At 35.5% G+C, this 19,791-nt stretch overlaps 1 pseudogene; it reads right to left on the bottom strand.

The window, feature by feature from the left end:
* The window catches only part of LOC107019464, a 40,239-nt pseudogene that overhangs the window by 17,424 nt on the left and 3,024 nt on the right, over positions 1-19,791 (bottom strand).

The following is a 19,791-nucleotide window of genomic DNA, read 5'->3' as shown; positions in this document are numbered from 1 at the left end:
TGCTTTCAAAATACAACCTCGAGGATTTCCTCCCTCATATTTAGGGAATTCTATCATTGTGTGCGAACATCGATAAGTTTCTTGATGTCCCCAAGTGCTATCAACCTCACCCTCTTCGAATAAAACTTTATATTTTCCATGCTGATTTTGCAGGTTTTGTGCTTTTAATGCAGCAACATCAGAAGCCAAATTGTCATTGGCTCCCTCTTTCGCTGCTATAGTAGTTAATTGCTGGCCAATCTGATCAGCACTCCATATGATAGGTTCGATATGTGAAGCGTTGCTTCGTGTGTTAACCATGAAAGATCTTACAACTCTGATACCACTAATAGAAACTAATGTTTTTACTGATTAAAAGCAACAGAAAATACAAAGAGAGACACAAGTATCTCATATCTCGTAGAAAAGTAAAAAACTACAAAGAGAAACAAGTATCTCGTATCTCTTAGAACAACCTTTACTTCATTTAAAAATATATTATCATTTGGCTAATAATTTACTAATCCTATTATAACTGATAACTATTTTATAACTATTTAGGATAAGGATAGATAATTTACAGTAACCATATAAAAACTGTCAAATAACTATCAGAAACTGCTCATCACTCCATTAATAAAACATCCGTAAATTGGAGATTATGCAAATAAGTATATTCCCCTATCTTTCTTCGCTTATTCCTCCTTGATTTATTATGGAAGATACGTGCCTTATTAGACCGACAGCAATGATTTGCACGGTAGTCAAACCGAAATTGCTTTTATGGTAGTGGCTTGCCACGACACAATACTTGTGATAAGTTATTTTTTACTTCATGATTCCGATCTAATATCAATATTGTAGTATTTTTTCCAACAATTTCAAAGCGATTTTCTAAAATACAATATTGATAAATGGCTATTTCTTTGAACAAACTTTTAATGATTTGTCAAGACTTGAGCCTTTGGATGAAAATAATTTTAAACGATGATTAGAAAAACTTTTAATTTTCTTTGAACAACTAATAGTTGATTATGTTTTATTTAAAGAACCTTCTATGAATGATTCTAACACCACTACTGATTCTAGCAATGTTATGGTTGTTGATGATGTTAAAAAGAAGTTTGAAAAGGATAGCAAACTTGTCAGAGGACGTTTGCTAAATTATATGACTTATCCTTTTATTAATTTATTTTAACCTATAAATGTGATAGTTTGGAAAAGATATATGGTGCTGATGATGTAGGGAAAAAAATATATTGTTGGTAAGTGGATTAAATTCCAAATGGTTTATAATAAGCCCATAATGGAACAAGTTCACAAATATGAGAAATTGACTTAGAGATATTTCAGGCTAATGTTCTACTTGGAAAATTTCCACCATCTTGGAGTGATTATAGAAATCAAATAAAGCATAAGAAAAAGAATTCAATTCTCCAAGAACTTACTAGTCATATGAGTATTGAAGAGGAAAATCGTTTCAAAGATAAGATGGAAGAACTTTCTCTTAATTCTTCTAAAGCTAATCTTGTTGAATCTTTTGGTACTGTTGTGAAAGACAGGTTCAAAGGCAAATCGAAGAATGTTTCAAAAAAAATATATGAAGAAGAACAAAAATCAACTCAACAAGCCGGAGAGCCAACTTCAAAAATTTAAGGGCCCTCGTTTTGTTTGGGGAGAACTTGGTCACAAGGCTGCCAGGTGCTATCAAAGAAAAAGGAACGACTCAAAGCAGGAAGGAAAAGTGATGTCAAAGATAATCTTGTAGAGGGTAGTAAATTTATTGATGTTATAGTCATTGAGGCAATTCTGGTGGCAAACAAAACTAACTGGGTGCTAGACACAGACGCCTCAATGCATTTCTGTGTAATAAAGAATTATTCCATGATTTTGAAGAGTCCACTAATAGAGAGTGTGTGTATATGGGTAACTCCACTACTGCTGTCATAATGGGTAAAGGAAAAGTTAAACTTATATTAACTTCTGGAAAGACATTATCCTTGAACAATATTTTGTATATTCCCTCTCTCCGTAGAAACTTAGTTTTCGGAGAACTTCTCAACAAAGTAGGCCTTAAACTTGTTTATGAAGCTGATAAATAATTATTTCTCGTGGAGGAGAGTATGTTGGGAAAGGATATCTTAGTGGAGGATTATTTTTCTTAAACAATGTTCAAGAGATTTTCAATAATGAAAGTATTATAAATTTCCTTATATTGTAGAGGCTATCAATTTGTGGCATGGTGACTAGGTCATTTTAATATTACTTCTATTAAAAGACTTGGGAAAATGGAATTAATTCCTATGATAAAAACTAATGATTTTTCTAAATGTCGTGTGTGTGTAGAAGCAAAGCATGCCAAGAAACCTTTCAAATCTGTTATTAGTAGAAAGACTGAATTACTTGAATTAATACTTCAAACTTAGCAGATTTCAAGAACACTGTTAGCAAAGGTGGAAAAAAGTATTACAATACTTTTGTTGATGACTTTTCTAGATACACTAAGGTATATCTTCTTAAGTCAAAGATTAAGCTAAAAGCATGTTTTTGAAATTCAAAGTTGAAGTGGAAAATTAATTAGACAGGAAAATTAGGAGATTTAGATCTAATAGGGGCAGTGAATATAGTACTAAAACTCTAGAAGATTTCTGTAAGAAAAATGATATTATATATCAGGTTAGTGCTTCATATACTCCCTAACAAAATGGTGTAGCCTAACAAAAAAATAGAACCCTTAAAGAACTGATGGATTCTATGTTTTTAAGATCTTGTCTATCTCACAATATGTAGGGAGAAGCAGTCTTGTTTGCATGTTATACTCTTAATAGAGTCTCACATAAGAAGTTAGACAAGACCTCATATGAGTTCTGGAAAGGATTTGCTCTTAACTTGAAATTTATTAAAGTGTGGGGTGTATGGCTAAGGTAGGTTTACCTGATTTTAAACGTGTAAATATTGATTCTAAGACTTTTGATACTATCTTTATAAGATATGCTGAAAATAGTGTTGCATATAGATTTATGTCTCTAAGTGATCATTCTATTTGTGAATCTAGAGATGAAAGTTTTTTTAGCATATTTTTCCGTTAATTATTAATGTGCTAAGTGATGTGCAAAACAATGCTTTTACATCTATGTTAGTTTATTCTCATGTTATGCCTTCTTCAAATGTTATTTCTAATGAGCATGAAAATTAACTCAGAAGAAGTAAAAGACGTAGAGTTGAGACTAGTATTGATCATGATTTTATCACTACTTTCTTAATTGAAAATTTTGACATTAATATTTTAAATGATGAATCAGTGTCTATCTATTTAATAGAAGAAGACTCTATAACCTATGATGAAGCAATGACATCAATAAAAGTTATATTTTGGAAAAGAACAATTAAAAGTGAACTAGACTCTATTGTTTCTAATCATACTTGGGACCATTATCATTTGCCTAAAGGTTGTAAGCCCATAAGCAGCAAGTGTATATTTAAAAAGAAATTGAGACCTGATGGTACAATCATATATATATATATATATATATATANGTGTGTGTGTGTGTGTGTGTGTATATATATATATATATATATATATATATATATATATATATAAAGAGAACCCTAGACCCGCCTACGTGGAGCCACCACAAACAAGCATTCCATTTTAATTTATTTATTTCCAAAATTAGTCTTTCATTTTCAAGAAAAGTTGTGACTTTTATGAAAAGTTCCGAATTTTATAAAAGGTTGTAACATTTATGAAAGTTTGTGACCTTTATAAAATTTTCTGACTTTTCCAAAGAGTTGTGACCTTCGCAGACAATTAGCATTTGTTCACACTACCCTTTGTTGTCTATAGATAGAAGGGTTTCCTGTTCTTATCAAAATAACGCAAATTTCTCCTCTTCTTCTTCTTCTTCTTCACAATTAAATATTTGATTCAGAAAATTTTCTCTTCTTCTTCTTCTTTTGCACCATTAAATGTTTGTGTACTTTGCTCATGTTGATTAGCTCACTAACAAGGAGACATTGCTACATTCAGTGGGCTTGATTTTTTCTTTTTCTTTCATTTTATTGTTACATATCGTGGTATATTTTTCTATAGTCATTAATTTATGCTTATGATATTAATTGTTATTTTTGACTACATATTTTAAACTTTGTTGTTTATGTTACTGTAAATTATGGTTATAATTATTTGTTGGTACAGACTATAAATCCAACTATGCAGATTCACAAATAACTATTTAGAGAATACATTTATTTACAATATTCTTCAAAGAAATTTTTTCTTCCTCAAGATATCAAGCCTAATAATTTATATGACTTTTTGTTGTTGTCATAATTATGTTAATATTAATAGGAGTAAAAAATAGGAAGTCGAATGATAGATTAAAACTAGCAATTAATTATAATTATATGATAGAAAATGATGACTATTCTCTCACACCAAAGTGGTATTTTTAAAAAATTTTCCACACTATCCGTACTTCTCTTTAATCCTTTTCAAGGATCCATAATATTTTGTTTGTGCAAAACTTCAATTCCAAAATATTATCATAACTATCTTACATATCAAATTTTGATTTTAGAAGATTTCATGTTAATTTTAAAACACATAATGACTAAATATATATATATATATATATATATATATATATATATATATTAAAAAAATTATAATAATATTTTGAAAGTGATTGATAGTGTTATTATATAATTATGAAACTTGGAGAATATAGTGTTATGATTTGTAATTTTTCCTTTTCTTTTAATATAAAATATGGTAAAGTAGAATTGAATAACCTATATACTCTTAAAAACGGATTTATATAAAAATACTATAAATCAAAATAAAAGAAAAGTTCTATTCTAAAAAAATTTGAAGAAGAATATTCTAACCGCGCGAAATGCGGGCCCAGTTACTAGTTAATAAATATAACGCTATACTTGTGTTTAGGGGTTTTGATTACTTTGATACTTATTCTCTTATGACTAAAATAAAACCATTAGGACTATTATTGCTGTAGTCGTATTCATGATTTAGTGGTACATCAAATAAATGTTAAAACAACATTTCTAATGGTGATTTAGAGAAAGAGATCTATACGACTCAACCTGAGGGTTTTGTGGTTCCAGGACAAGACGATAAAGTATGCAAAGTGAGAAAGTTCTTGTATGGACTAAACAAACAACTAGGCAATAGTATGAAAAATTTAATATCACATTAGTTGATAATGACTTTGTTGTAAATTCATCTGAAACATGTGTTTATTCTAAGATGATATGTAGATTCTGTCATTATATGTCTCTATGTAGATGACATGTTAATCTTTGGTCTTAATGTCAATGTTATTAATGAGACCAAGAACTTTTTGTCTACTAAATTTGAGATGAAAGACCTTGAGGAAGCAGATATGATTTTGGGAGTTAAAATAAAAAAAACTGCTAATGGTTTTTTTTTTGTTTCGGTCTCATTACATTGAAAAGATGTTGAAAAAGTTTGATTGTTTCGATGTAGTTCCAGTGAGAATTCCTTATGATCCTAGCATACACTTGAAGAATAATAAAGATTCTAGTGTTTGTCAAATTGAATATACTAAAATAATTGGTAGTATAATGTTTCTCATGAACTATACTCGGCCTGATATAGCTTATAATGTTAGTAGATTGAGTAGATATACTCATAATCCCAGTAGTGAACACTGGAATGCTCTTCATTGGTTGTTAAGGTATTTCAGAAGTACAATAAATTGGTGTTTGAATTTTAACAAATTTTCTGCTATTTTAGAAGGTTTTTCTGATGAAAATTGGGTAAATGACAATGATGACGTTAGCTCCACCATGTTTACTTTGGTTGCAGCTTCTATTTCGTGGAAGTCTTCCAAACAGACCTGTATAGCACATTGTACCATGGAATCAGAATTCATTGCTCTCGAGTTGGTAGGGCAAGAAGTTGAGTGGCTAAGAAATCTTTTGGCTGATATGCCTTTGTGGGAAAGACCTGCTTCACCAATCTCTCTTCATTGTGACTTACAGGCAGCAATTGAAATTGCCAAAAAATAGTGTGTACAATGGAAAAAAGCGACATATTCGCATCAGAAACGGTGCGGTTAAACAGTAGTTGAAACTAGGTGTTATTTCTGTGGAATATATAAGGTCCAAAAGAAATTTGGCGGATTCTATGACCAAGGGATTGACAAAGAAAATAGTCCTTGAAACGTCGAGGGGGATTGGGTTGAAGCCCATTAATTTAGGTAATGTGGTGGACTTTTTAGGCCTCAATATTCACTACATTTTCTATCCCTATGGCGTCAGACACTGTTTTATAAGATTGAGCTTATTTTGCTTTTAATGATTCTATAGCCTTAAGGTAGTCTATTTGAGATATACCTGATGGAATCACTTGAGTGAGTGTGAGGGTGTGGTCTCCTTTTATGAAAGAATTGGGTATGTTTTTGAAGTACTCACAAGACCTAAGGTGTGTGTGCATGACCATAAAAGCACGTTGTTGTATCACGGAGTTTGCATAAAAAATCAAGGATATGGTGTGTGTTGTGGGGGTATCCACTTATATCCATTTAGTTCAAGAGTACTTCACTTTGTGTATATGTGTTGCCTCATTTCCCTATGTGTCAATTCAAATCGAAAGATATTGACGCTTAAGTACATGTTCCTTTCTTTTGCCCAGAAACTATTCTTATTCTTTATCTTTGCATTAGTGGGGGATTGTGGATAAATTTTTTTAATTGCAAATGATAGGTTATTCCTTTTAACACTCATAATTAATCTATGTTAACATTGCCAAGTCGTTAGTATATGTGAGATAGGAAAGTTACATCCTCATTAATGGTTCATATTTATCTTAAGAGTCATTTTCTTAAATTCGTAAGAAAATATTGAGAAGACTTGAAGTTACTTTTGTTTTCTGAAAAATTTATCATTAAAGTAAGAGTTATGATTCATTACATTGATTATACATTAGTTTCTTACATTCTTTTGATGGATGAAATTTAAATAATTTTCCTATTTAAGGAGTATCATTGGGAGCTTAAACCAGAGAAGAAAAATCAAGTCCTTTCTTTCATTTAATATCTCCCTCAACAATTTATTTTATTGGCTTGAATAATCCTTCTTCATATTGTGGATTTTTGGGAAACTGTTTTTGTGCAACTCCAAACATTCAGCCACGAGTGCATGTGTTTGAGAGTAACTGTGGAACCTTGGGAAGCGACTAACTACAATGATTTGCGCCGAAATGGAGCCTAAATTGCTTTTTTGACAGTGGATTGTCACGACAAAGTGTTTGTGATAAGTTATTTATTGATTGATAATTTCAATTTAATATCAATATTCTAGTTTTTTTTAAACATCATCTAATATGGGAAATAATTTGATGCTTCGACCGACGACCTAGCATAGGAAATTCTCTTAGATCCATACTTGACCACACCCATAGTTCCCAAAAAATAAGGATAGGAGCAATTTTAAGAATTCATTGACGCAATGAATGAAGAGGTTTCATAGACCACCATCGAGAAAAGACACATACAATATATCTAGGACCACAAGGAATACATAAAGGATCACCAAAAGAATTCCATATGCTACGCACTGGTACAAAATGAATGATGGCTTGTCTTATCCATGGAGATTCGACAACAATAGCATGTAGAGAAGAAGTCTACCAAATTTATCCAAGCTAACCATTCAGAATAATATCTTTGACTGGTGGAGTGGAGGACTGTCATCAATAGTAATAATATATGTAATAGCCCCCATACCGGTCCAATTTTCCCACCATAAGCTTTCATTTCCTGAGTTAACCTACCATAACATGTTGTCTTGGGTGCATTCTTTGACTTGGTTCATTTTTATCCAACACAGAGAGTGACCCCACATCCATTTCAAGTTAAGCAGGCGTATATATTTACAATACTTAGCTTTCATAGTTAAGAATTAATGATATCCATCATAGCCCTGAACCCAACACCACCTTAATCAATTGTAAAGCATAAATATTTCCACGAACACCAGTGGCGTCTTAATTTCTTCCCCATCACTAGTTCTCCAATAGAATCTACTCAGTGGTCTTTCAACTTGTTTAACCAGTGATATTGTAAGACATGTCTAATCGATATAGCTTGTCCCCTAATGGAGAGGATCTTTTTTGTCCACGTTGTAGTTCCTTTAATAATCTCAGATACCATATCACTGAAAATGGAATCAAAGTTTTTCCGATGTACAAGGGGAAATCCAAATATGTTATAAGAAATTGCTTATGTGTATAGCCAAAATCCCTTTTATTCTATCTATCTCATCCGTAATAGTTCTTGCAACAATCAAGAAAAAACTTTTTTCCTCATTGATCTTCAGGCCACAACCTGCGTTATAAATTCAAAGTTGTTGCTTGATTAGTTTCAAGGAATTTTGATTACCTGAAGAAAAGAAGGCGAATATCGTCAGCATAAGATATATAATTCGCATGAGGGCCTTGTCTTATCATTATAAAACCTTTAAAAAAGTTTATTAGTATTCAAATGGTTTAGCATTTTAAAAAGAATTTCAGCTCTCTAAACGAAAAGAGCACTTTTGGTAGTGCTCCCACTAGTGATAACACTCCTAGTGAATAATGCTCCAACTGGTTATAACACTCAAATTACCCAAAATGAGTTAAAATCTTTCACTCGTCAACAAGTTCAATAGAAAATTCCCCCAAATCCATCCCAAGATATATATTATGAATTTCCTCTTCATCGAGAGTTTTTGTGAGATCATCATTCTCATTTTGGGTAATAAGTTGCTCAATGAATACCTGACCTGGGGGGTTGGTTTGTACATCTTATTTAGTAGGATTATTCTCATACTGATGTATAGACTCATAAGATATATGTTGGTCACCGATGACTATCGTGATTATTAATTCTAGGTATTGTCAATCTCCTTATCATGTCATCGATAGTGCCATGAAAATATTTGCTATTAGAGTCCCTTTCTCCAGTCCATCTAATGTTAGATTTTTGTATGAGTATGGATTGATCATATTTTAACCACATGGTATATTGAGCATGTCACGCCCCGAGCTACCCCCGAGATGCGGACACGGAACCTAGGACCACAAGTGATCCAAGCTAACCCTATTGGTGATCATGAGCATACTAAAACTGTTGCTGAAGCTAAATCATACTTAACATATTCTATAACTAAGATATTTTGAAAACAAAGAGTTTAATACAAAAGAAATATTAACTCAATACTAAGCTGAATCTAACTATGTCTGAAAATAGCCTCTAAACTATACTAGAAATACTGGGACAAGCCCCAACTAAATCTAGAAAAAACTGAAACTAAATGACTAAAGACTGAAATGAACTCATGACTGTTGTCCGGACTCACCACTGAATCTGCTGAACTGGAGATCGGAAATCGATCTATGCGTGATCTGGATGTTGAAAACCTGAACCTACATCACGAGAAGATGTAGCGCACGTATGCGTCTGTACTTGAAAGGTACTGAGCATAGAGGATAGAGTAAAGCTGAAATAAAAAATAAGTGAACAAGCACAAAAAAAGGATAATAATCTGAACGTGATGTGCTGATTTCTGAGCTAACTGGATGCAATGACCAATTTATAACATGCTGAAACTAAATACAAAATATACTGATAAATGGTCAATGCAGAGAGGCTGACTGAACTATGGGAGCTACTAATAATCGATAATAAAACCACATGAGCTAAATTTGGAGTCCGATGTATACGCCCCATCAAGAGGACCCAATATATCCTACCAAAGGTATAAATGTGTGCTAGCGTGATCACTAAACTTATTTCCCACAGAGGGGACTTACAACCTACTCAGCTAGTAGTTTTGGGACTATTGGGTACGCTAAACCCTTGTCCAACTCGGTATTATGCTAGTCCCAATGAATTCTGTAAATTAACCGATTATATATGAATTTCTGTAAATAATGGATAGCTAGAAACTGAACATGCAAACTCAGAATGCAATAATTAATCTAGTAATTATGCATTTATAACTGAGGCATGTATATCTGAAGTGTCTAATATATATGTCCTGGCATGTGTAATTCAAGAACTAAAGAAAAACAAAGCTAGGGTTCTGAAATTCATGTGATAATCTGAGTAATAACATGATAATATGATTTGGAACATATATTTAATAAATTCATGAAGTTATATCAACGTTCTAGAAACCCTAGGTTTCATCATGATAAGAGAATCAAGAACTGACTGAAACTAAAGACCCAATGGGTGAAAGGAACCCACTAGTGAAATCCCACATACCTGGTGATGAAATCCACGGAAAAATACTTAAGTTTCGGGGCTGGAACTGCTGGAGCTTGTGGCGTTCTTGAACTAGGGTTCTTGAGCTTTTTTTTCTCCTCTCTTGCTTCTTATTTTATAAGTTTTGATTTAATCATTTGACTTGGATATGTTTTACTCATGTTTCTAGGCTTAAAAGTAACTAAAATCTAATGATTTAGGGTCAAATCGACGTAACTTAGGGTTTAAACGGAGTGGGAAAGGTCAAAAAAACCCCAGGGAAGGTTGCTGTCGGGCCTCACGATGGCCAGGACTGACGGTCCATTGTGTGCCCGACGCGCCGTCGTTGGGTCCATCGTGAGGGCCTGTTCGGCAGGCCTTTACTAAAATGGGCATAACGTTTTACTCGGAGGTCTGATTTTAGCAAGGTCTGTGTCTACGGAAAGATAATTAAATTATCTATATTTGGGTAGGTCATGGGAGACCTAATTAATTTTGTGCTAAGAGTTATGATCATTTTATGTTGACCCAACTGCATTTCCCCTTAACTGGCTGCAAATTTTCACCCACGGTCAGACCTACAGACCGTAGGTCCATGTACGAACCATGCTGGTCATCCGTAGCTCTTATCAGAGAGTGGTTGAAGGGAGTCTTGATCGATGGTCACGGACTACGGACCGTCATTTGACCTACGGACCGTAAGTCCGTCCGTCATCCAAGACTCAACAGATTTTTCTAGGCTGAAATTTTTGGGAGTTTCTGATATCATCGACGGTTGTGCAGGACGGACCGTGGTTCAGGATACGGTCCGTCGATACCACCGTTGGTAGCACCTGCAGATTTTTCTGAGAAACTAATTTTTGGTCTGTTTTGGCTACGCGGTGTTACATTATCTCCCCCTTGGGAACACTCGTCCTCGAATGAAGACTAAACTAGCTGAAATAGAGGGAGAGAGATGCAAACCCCACTACTAAACACTGAGAATTGAGTTCTGACTAAATTGAGTTCTGAGTACATGCATTTACTCTAAAAATGAAAGTACAAACTGAAGGAACATAATTCTAAAACTGAATTTACGCATGAATGACTGTAAAACTGAAGCGGAACTATTACCTCAAGCTGGAGTTGAATCAGAAGGAAAAAGGTAACGATACTTAGCTTTCATGGCTGCTTCTGCTTCTCAAGTAGCTCCCTCTACGGACTGACGACTCCACAAAACATTGACTGAAGCGACGTCTTTGTTTCTCAACCTTCTAACCTGACGGTCAAGAATCTCAACTGGTACATCCTCATAAGAAATACTATCTTTCACCACCACACTCTCTAATGGCACTATAGAGGCTGGGTCACCCACGAACTTCTTCAAGAGTGAGATGTGGAAGACCGGATGCACTACTGCTAATTTTGTTGGCAACTCTAACTCATATGCCACCTTGACAATCCTTTTCAATATCTTCTAAGGGCCTATATATGTAGGACTGATATTCCCTTTCTTTCCAAATCTCATCACCCCTTTCATAGGTGAGACATTCAGAAAACCCAATCATCAACTTGGAACTCTAGTTCCCTTCTCCTTACATCTGTATAAGATTTCTGACGACTTTGTGTTATCTTAAGTCTATCTCTAATGAGTTGCAATTTCTCCAGAGCATAAAGGACTGAATCAAGCCCTATCAAAGCTGCTTCATCTACTTCAAACCAACCAACAGGAGATCTACATCTACGCCCATATAAAGCCTCATAAGGGGCCATCTGAATGCTGGAATGGTAGATATTATTGTAGGCAAACTCAATAAAAGCAAGATTATCATCCCAACTACCTTTGAAATCGATCACACAAGCTCTCAACATATCCTCTAAGGTCTGAATGGTACGCTCTACCTGCCCATCCGTATGTGGATGAAATGTTGTACTAAGGTTAACTTGAGTACCAAGACCTTTTTGAAATGACTTCCAGAAATGAGAGGTAAGTTGAGGACCTCTATCTGAGATGGTAGACAAACCAACCCCATGCAACCTCACAATTTCAGTAAAGTAAAGCTTGGCATAGTCCTCTGCCGAATATGTAGTCTTGACCGCCAAAAAGCGAGAAGACTTAGTCATCCTATCAACTTTCACCCAAATTGATTCAGCCGTCTGCGAGTACGAGGTAACCCTGTGATGAAATACATATTGATCACATCCCACTTCCAAGTAGGAATATCGATCTCTTGAGTCATACCTCCTGGTTTCTGATATTCTACCTTGACTCGCTGGCAATTGGGGCACTTACTCACAAAGTCTGCCATATCCCTCTTCATGCCATTCCACCAATAGACTTCCCGCAGATCGCGGTACATCTTAGTGGCACCTGGATGAATAGAAAACCTGGAGTTATGAGCTTCTGCAAGAATATGTTGCCTCAACTCTCCCACATCAGGAACACACAATCTACCTTGGTAGCGAAGTACACCATCTCCCCATTGGAAGAAAACCTCCACTCTCTGATTGTTGACTGCACCCTTTAGTTCAAGCAAGATCGGATCACTCTCTCGATTTTCCTTAACCTCCACTACCAAAGACGATTCTGCCCCATTATGAACTGTTACACCGTTGTCTGATATGCTCAAAAGGCGAACTCCCAAGCGAGCAAGCCTGTGAACATCCTTCACTAGCTCCTTTCTTTTTTCCTCAGCATGGGCTACACTACCCATAGATAATCTACTAAGAGCATCGGCCACTACATTCGCCTTTCCAGGATGATAATGCACACTCATATCATAACTCTTAAGGAACTCAACCATCTCCTCTGGTGAAGATTCAACTCTTTTTGGGTGAACACATACTGAAGGCTCTTATGATCGGTGAACACATCTACATGAACACCGTACAAGTAGTGTCTCCATATCTTGAGTGCAAATGCCACTGCTGCAAGCTCGAGGTCATGAGTTGGATAGTCCTTCTCATGCACCTTAAGCTTTCTAGAGGCATAAGATGTAACCTTATATCTTTGCATCAACAGACAACCAAGGCCAACTCTGGATGCATCGTAATTGATCACATAACCATCTGAACCCTCTGGTAGAGTCAAGAAAGAAGTTTTAGTCAATCTAGTTTTCAATTCTGCGAAGCTTTTCTCACGATCATCTGACCATTGGAACTTGACCATCTTCTGAGTCAACCTAGTAAATGGTGAGGTTATGGATGAAAATCCTTCCACGAACCTTCTGTAATAACCTGCTAGACCTAAGAAACTTCTGATATTTGTAGCAGAGGTAGGTCTGGGCCATTGTTTCACTGCTTCTATCTTTTGTGAATCTACGCGGATCCCTTCGCTAGATACAACGTGACCAAGGAAAGGAATGGATTGCAACCAAAACTCACATTCACTAAACTAGCGAATAACAGGTGATCTTTGAGAGTCTGCAGAACAACTCTCAAATGACTTGCATGTTCTTCCTCACTCCTTGAGTAAATGAGGATATCATCAATGAAGACGATAACGAACAAGTCTAAGTACTGTTTGAACACTCAGTTCATCAAATCCATGAAAGTTGCAGTAGCATTGGTTATTCCAAACGATATAACTACAAATTCATAATGACCATACCGAGTTCCGAAGGCTATTTTCGGAATGTCACTATCTCCGACTCTGAGCTGATGATAACCCGATCTGAGGTCTATCTTTGAGAAATGACTAGCACCCTGAAGAAGGTCAAACAAGTCATCAAACTGGGGGATGGAATACTTATTCTTGATTGTGACCTTGTTCAACTGTCTATAGTCAATGCACATTCTGAGAGAACCATCTTTCTTCTTTACGAACAATATTGGTACACCCCATGGTGAAATACTAGGTCTGATGAAACCCTTATCTAGAAGGTCTTTCAACTGCTAATTCAATTCCTTAAGCTCTGGTGGAGCCATTCTTTAAGGAGGAATATAAATAGGTTGGGTATCTGGAAGGAGATCAATTCCAAAGTCGATTTTCCTTTCGGGAGGAACCCCGGGAAGATCTTTTGGAAATACTTCTGGAAATTCACACTACTAGAACTGACTCAAGAGATGGGGTTTCAAGTCTAGAATCCTTAACCCAAACTAGATGATAGAGATAACCCTTAGATATAATCTTTCTGGCCTTAAGGTAAGAAATAAATCGACCCATAGGCGCTAGGCTACTATCCTTCCATTCTAAGATTGGTTCATCTGGAAACTGAAAACGAACAATCCTAATTCTACAATCGACTGAGGCATAACATGAGTGTAACCAATCCATGCCTAGAATGACATCAAAGTCTACCATTTCTAACTCTACTAGATCTGGTGAAGTGACTTTGTGAGAGACTATGACAGGGCAATTTCTGTATACCCGTCTAGCTATAACTAGGTCTGACTGGAGTAGAGACTAAGAAAGGTTCTGAGAGAGTTTCAGGGCTAACACTGAATCGGACTGCTATACTGAGTTACAAAAGACAAAGTCATGTTCGTTGTATGAGTGAACCATATGTGAGTCACATCCTTGAGTTGATAGGATGCCAATCTCACATATAACTACCAGTTATTGACATCACATCAAATATTTTCTTGACCTCATCAATGAACTTCTGTGGGTCCTTACAAACTTGTGACCCTGAAAACTTAGGTGGATTCATCCTAGCGAAATCACAAACTCTGGCTACCACTAATCGATCATTTCTATTAGTAGGAACTCAAACATGTTGATAGTTCCTGTTGTTAAAACACAGAGCCAAAAGCTAATTGGCATACTGAAACTCTGCATTTGAACTTCCTTATCTGGTATTAAAGGAATTGCGTTAGCATTGCGTGCATTAGAATTCCATGCCTAAGCTCTATGAGAAGGCATGATCTGAAGCGTAGAACGTCAAGTTAGAATGGAATAAGATCATACCTTACGCGCGATAAGAGTAACAAGAAAGTGAAGTTTTTCCTAAAACACTTTATAGCCTCCCTAACATTAGATGTGGTGCACTTCACACCCATGAAAAAGACTCTACTTAGTGCGACTTTTTCAGACATCTTAGGACTCTTGAACTTAGTGATCTGATACCAAGTTTTGTCACGCCCCGAGCTACCACCGAGACGCGGACACAGAACATAGGACCATAAGTGATCCCAAGCTAACCCTGCTGGCATGATCATGAGGATACTAAAGATAATAAACTGTTGCGGAAGCTAAATCATACTTAAAATGAAAAGATGGGGAATACCCATATTCTATAACTAAGATATTTGAAAACAATGAGTTTAATACAAAAGAAATATTAACTCAATACTAAGATGAATCTAACTATGTCTGAAAATATCCACTAAACTATACTAGAAATATTGGGACAAGCCCGAGCTAAATCTAGAAAAAATTGAAACTAAATGACTAAAGACTGAAATGAAACTCATGACTGTTGTCCTCGGAGAATGAGGACTCACCACTGAATCTGCTGAACTGGAGATCGGGAAATCGATCTATGAGTGATCTGGATGTTGAAAACCTAAACCTACATCACGAGAAGATGTAGCACACGTATGCGTTACTACTTGAAAGGTACTGAGCATGTAGGATAGAGTAAAGCTGAAACAAAACATAACTGAACAAGCACAAAAAAGGATAATAATCTGAACGTGATGTGCTGATTTCTGAGCTAACTGGATGCAATGACCAATTTATAACATGCTGAAACTTAATACTAAATATACCGATAAATGGTCAATGCAGAGAGGCTTACTGAACTGTGGGAGCTACTAATAACCGGTAATAAAACCACATGAGCTAAATTGGAGTCTGATGTATACGCCCCATCGAGAGGACCCAATATACCCTGCCAAAGGTATAAAGGCATGTTGGTGTGATCACTAAACTAATTGCCCACAGAGGGGAATTACAAACTACTTGTCTAGTAGTTCTAGGACTATTGGGTACGCTAAACCTTAGTCCAACTAGGTATTATGATACTTCCAATGAATTCAATAAATTAACTGATTATATCTGAAATTCTACAAATAATGGATAGCTCGAAACTGAACATGCAAACTCAGAATGCAACAATTAATCTGGTAATTATGCATTTATAACTAAGGCATGTACATTTGAATTGCCTGAAATATATGACCTAGCATGTGTAATTCAAGAACTAAAGAAATACAAAGTTAGGGTTCTAAAATTCATGCAATAATCTGAGTAATAACATGATAATCTGATTTTGAACATATATTTAATAAATTCATGAAGTTATATCAACGTTCTAGAAACCCTAGGTTTAATCATGATAAGAGAATCAAGAACTGATTGAAACTAAGGACATAAAAATACTTAACTTTTGGGGCTGGAACTTCTTGAGCTTGAGACATTCTTGAACTAGGGTTCTTGGGCTTTTTTTTCTCCTCTCTTGCTTCTAATATTCTAAGTTTTGATTTAATGATTTGACATTGATATGTTTTAATCATGTTTCTAGGGTTAAACTGACGAAAATCTGATGATTTAGGGTCAAAACACTGTAACTTAGGGTTTGAACAGAGAGGGAAAGGCAAAAAGACCCCTGGAAAGGTTGCTGTTGGGCCTCACGACGGCCAGGACTGACGGTTCGTCGTGCGCCCAACGCCCCGTCGTTGGATCTGTCGTGAGGGCCTGTTCGACAGTCCTTTACTAAAATGGGCATAACTTTTTACTTGGAGGTTTGATTTTATCAAGGTTGGTGACTATGGAAAGATAATTCAATTATCAATCTGTGTATAGGTCATGGAAGACCTAATTCATTTTGTGCTAAGAGTTATGATCATTTTAAGTTGACCCAACTGCATTTCCCCTTAACTGGCTGCAAATTTTCACCTACGGTCAGACCTACGAACCGTAGGTCCACCTACGAACTATGCTGGTCATCCATAGCTCTTGTCAGAGAGTGGTTGAAGGGATTCTTGATCGACGGTTACGGATTACAGACCATCGTTTGACCTACGGACCGTAAGTCCATCCGTCGTCCAAGTCTTAACCAATTTTTCTAGGCTGAAATTTTGTGGGAGTTTCTGATCCCATCGACGGTTGTGCAGGACGGACCGTGGTTCAGGCTACGGTCTGTCGATTCCACCATTGGTAGCACCTTCAGATTTTTCTGAAAAACTTATTTTTGGTCTGTTTTGGCTACTGGGTGTTACAGAGCATGTACATGGTTCATTTCAGATCTAGCATCATCCCTTTCATTATCAATATATTCATTCTCAAGATGTTGTAGTTTTTCTTCCATTCTTTCACCTTGTAATGCACATTACCAATAGTAGTTTTAGACCACTGACTGAGAGTTTTGCTAAGCAGCTTAAGTTTCCACATACTATTACCCTTGATATCAACATTGCTTGAACCACATGTTTGAAGTCATGATGTTCAATCAAAACATTTAAGAATCTAAAGTATTTAATACTTGTGAATTCAACTTTAGAACACTTGACTAGCATAGCAATTCTACACTATTTCTCGAAAAGTTGGCAGTCCACTAATGATTAATGAAAACTCTATCAAGTCTCTTCCAGATTCTCTTCCATTTTCCCTAGAATTACACTAGGTAAACCTAGGACCAGTAAAACCGACATCTACCATGCCAAATCATCCATACAGTCTATAAAGTCCCAACCTTTCTGCATTTTATGAGGAATTCCACCTTTCTTTTCTCCTTTACTCATAATAAAATTAAAATCTCCACTAATACACAAGGGAAGTTAAAATCACGATGTAAATGAGAATTGGTTACATAAAAGGATAATCGACCAAATAGGTCTTAAAATATCATCCCAATTTCTCCACAAATGTTTCTGTCAATATGCTTCCATTGACAATTTTTGTAGTTGCTACAATTATCTCATATGTCATCCCTTCTTGTAAAAGTATAACTGTGTAATTTATCTTTTGAGTTCCTTTTCATAGCGTGTTTCCAACAAGAGCTGGGAAATTTACATGATTAAGGCTTATTAGACTGACCTGGGCGCTCAGGAAGCAAAGAGCAGAGATCTCTGCAGATGTCACTCCACCAATGAAAATCAAGAACCAAGGAACACCTTCCATCAAAAAATCTGGGATATCATCAATGGTATTAGAAAGTTTTTGAACTTCCAATTCCAAGCGATAATAAAAGAAATTTTAAGCTTTATGCTTTGCATAAATTAGCATCATGACAAATATAAGGTCAGCAACTTTTCATATGCAAAGAGAAAAGACAGATTAGAATAATAAGGTGCAACAAAACAATAACAGCTTAAAGTAGTTTCTTCAGCATAATCATATACAGCAGCCATCGCTGGCCACTGGATGTCCCTCTAACTAAAATTCTTTTTTGGGTCAGATCACACAACCCAAGTCCACCATAATTTACCTCGCTTCAATCTAAAGAAATTAGAAAAATCATTCAAACAATCGTCTTATCAATGTCACCTCAAGTTCACAACCAAACAGACTTTTCTCCATTTAGTAGCTTTTCTGATTTAAGTACTGATGAAAATGCATCTAAAAACTAACATTTAATTTCTTTTGACTGTTCTATAGGAAGAATTGTTACAAGGCTAGTTAGTGGATGTTCTTTTGGTACATACTTGTCTGAGTTATGCAAAGACCCTTTAATGAGTCCAGCGACGGACTACTGGAAAATCCACCCTGCAGATAAACAACCAAAAATAACAGATTAAGAGTTGTATGCCATCATAAGATGATAAAAAAAATTGAAGAATCCATGTGAAGAACAAAACATAGACAAAAAGCTTAAAGTTTACCCTCTTAACATCTGAGTGTGGATCTGGCAACAACTTCAATATTTCTTCAATAGGTCGCCATAGGAGATATCGTTGGGACTGTATTTTTCAGAGATCAAAGCAGATGCTAAAAATGATTACACTGGTGAGGTAATGATAATAATGACAATTGCGCAAGAAACCTTTAGAATCGATGGCCATATTCTTCAAGTTTCAAGAGAGACAAAAAGGCTAACCTTCTCACATACAACTGCACGACGAGGGAAAAAATTAACAGAATACTCACTTTGAATCCCCTTAGAAGTATCATTTATGGATGTGTGAGCAAATGAACTTCATCAAGCCAAGCTGGGCTCAGACTAGATAGACTACTTTTGTGAAATCAATTTGAACTGGTTCCACATTAAGATGCGCATTTCAGGCCCATGCTCCTGTTTATAGGTGTGAAAAACACCGAAAAGGAAACATTTTCCTTCGTACCAAACACACCCTTAATGGAAATATAGTCCAAGTTGAATATGGGCCTTTTCATATGATGGACCTTCAAATGGGCTTTATACTAATACCCAATTAAATTCACGGTTTACTTTTTTTATCGAAATTGTTATACTATAACAACAAAAAATCTAAATCTCAAAACCCATCCTCAATTCGAATTGCAAGTTACAACTCGCCTGCAAACCTGAGATATACAGGACCAAACTCTTATTAGTAATTGAATTCCTGCATGGAGCGTTGTTATTGTTGTCAAATTCAATGTAGTTCCACTTACCTTAAAGTAATAAAATAGAGATATTCACTTTGATATATATAT

This window comes from Solanum pennellii, chromosome 5 (genome assembly GCF_001406875.1).
Source record: "Solanum pennellii chromosome 5, SPENNV200".
Lineage (NCBI taxonomy): Eukaryota > Viridiplantae > Streptophyta > Magnoliopsida > Solanales > Solanaceae > Solanum > Solanum pennellii.
The sequence above is the reverse complement of the archived record's forward strand: the minus strand, read 5'-3'. Positions and strand labels throughout refer to the sequence as shown.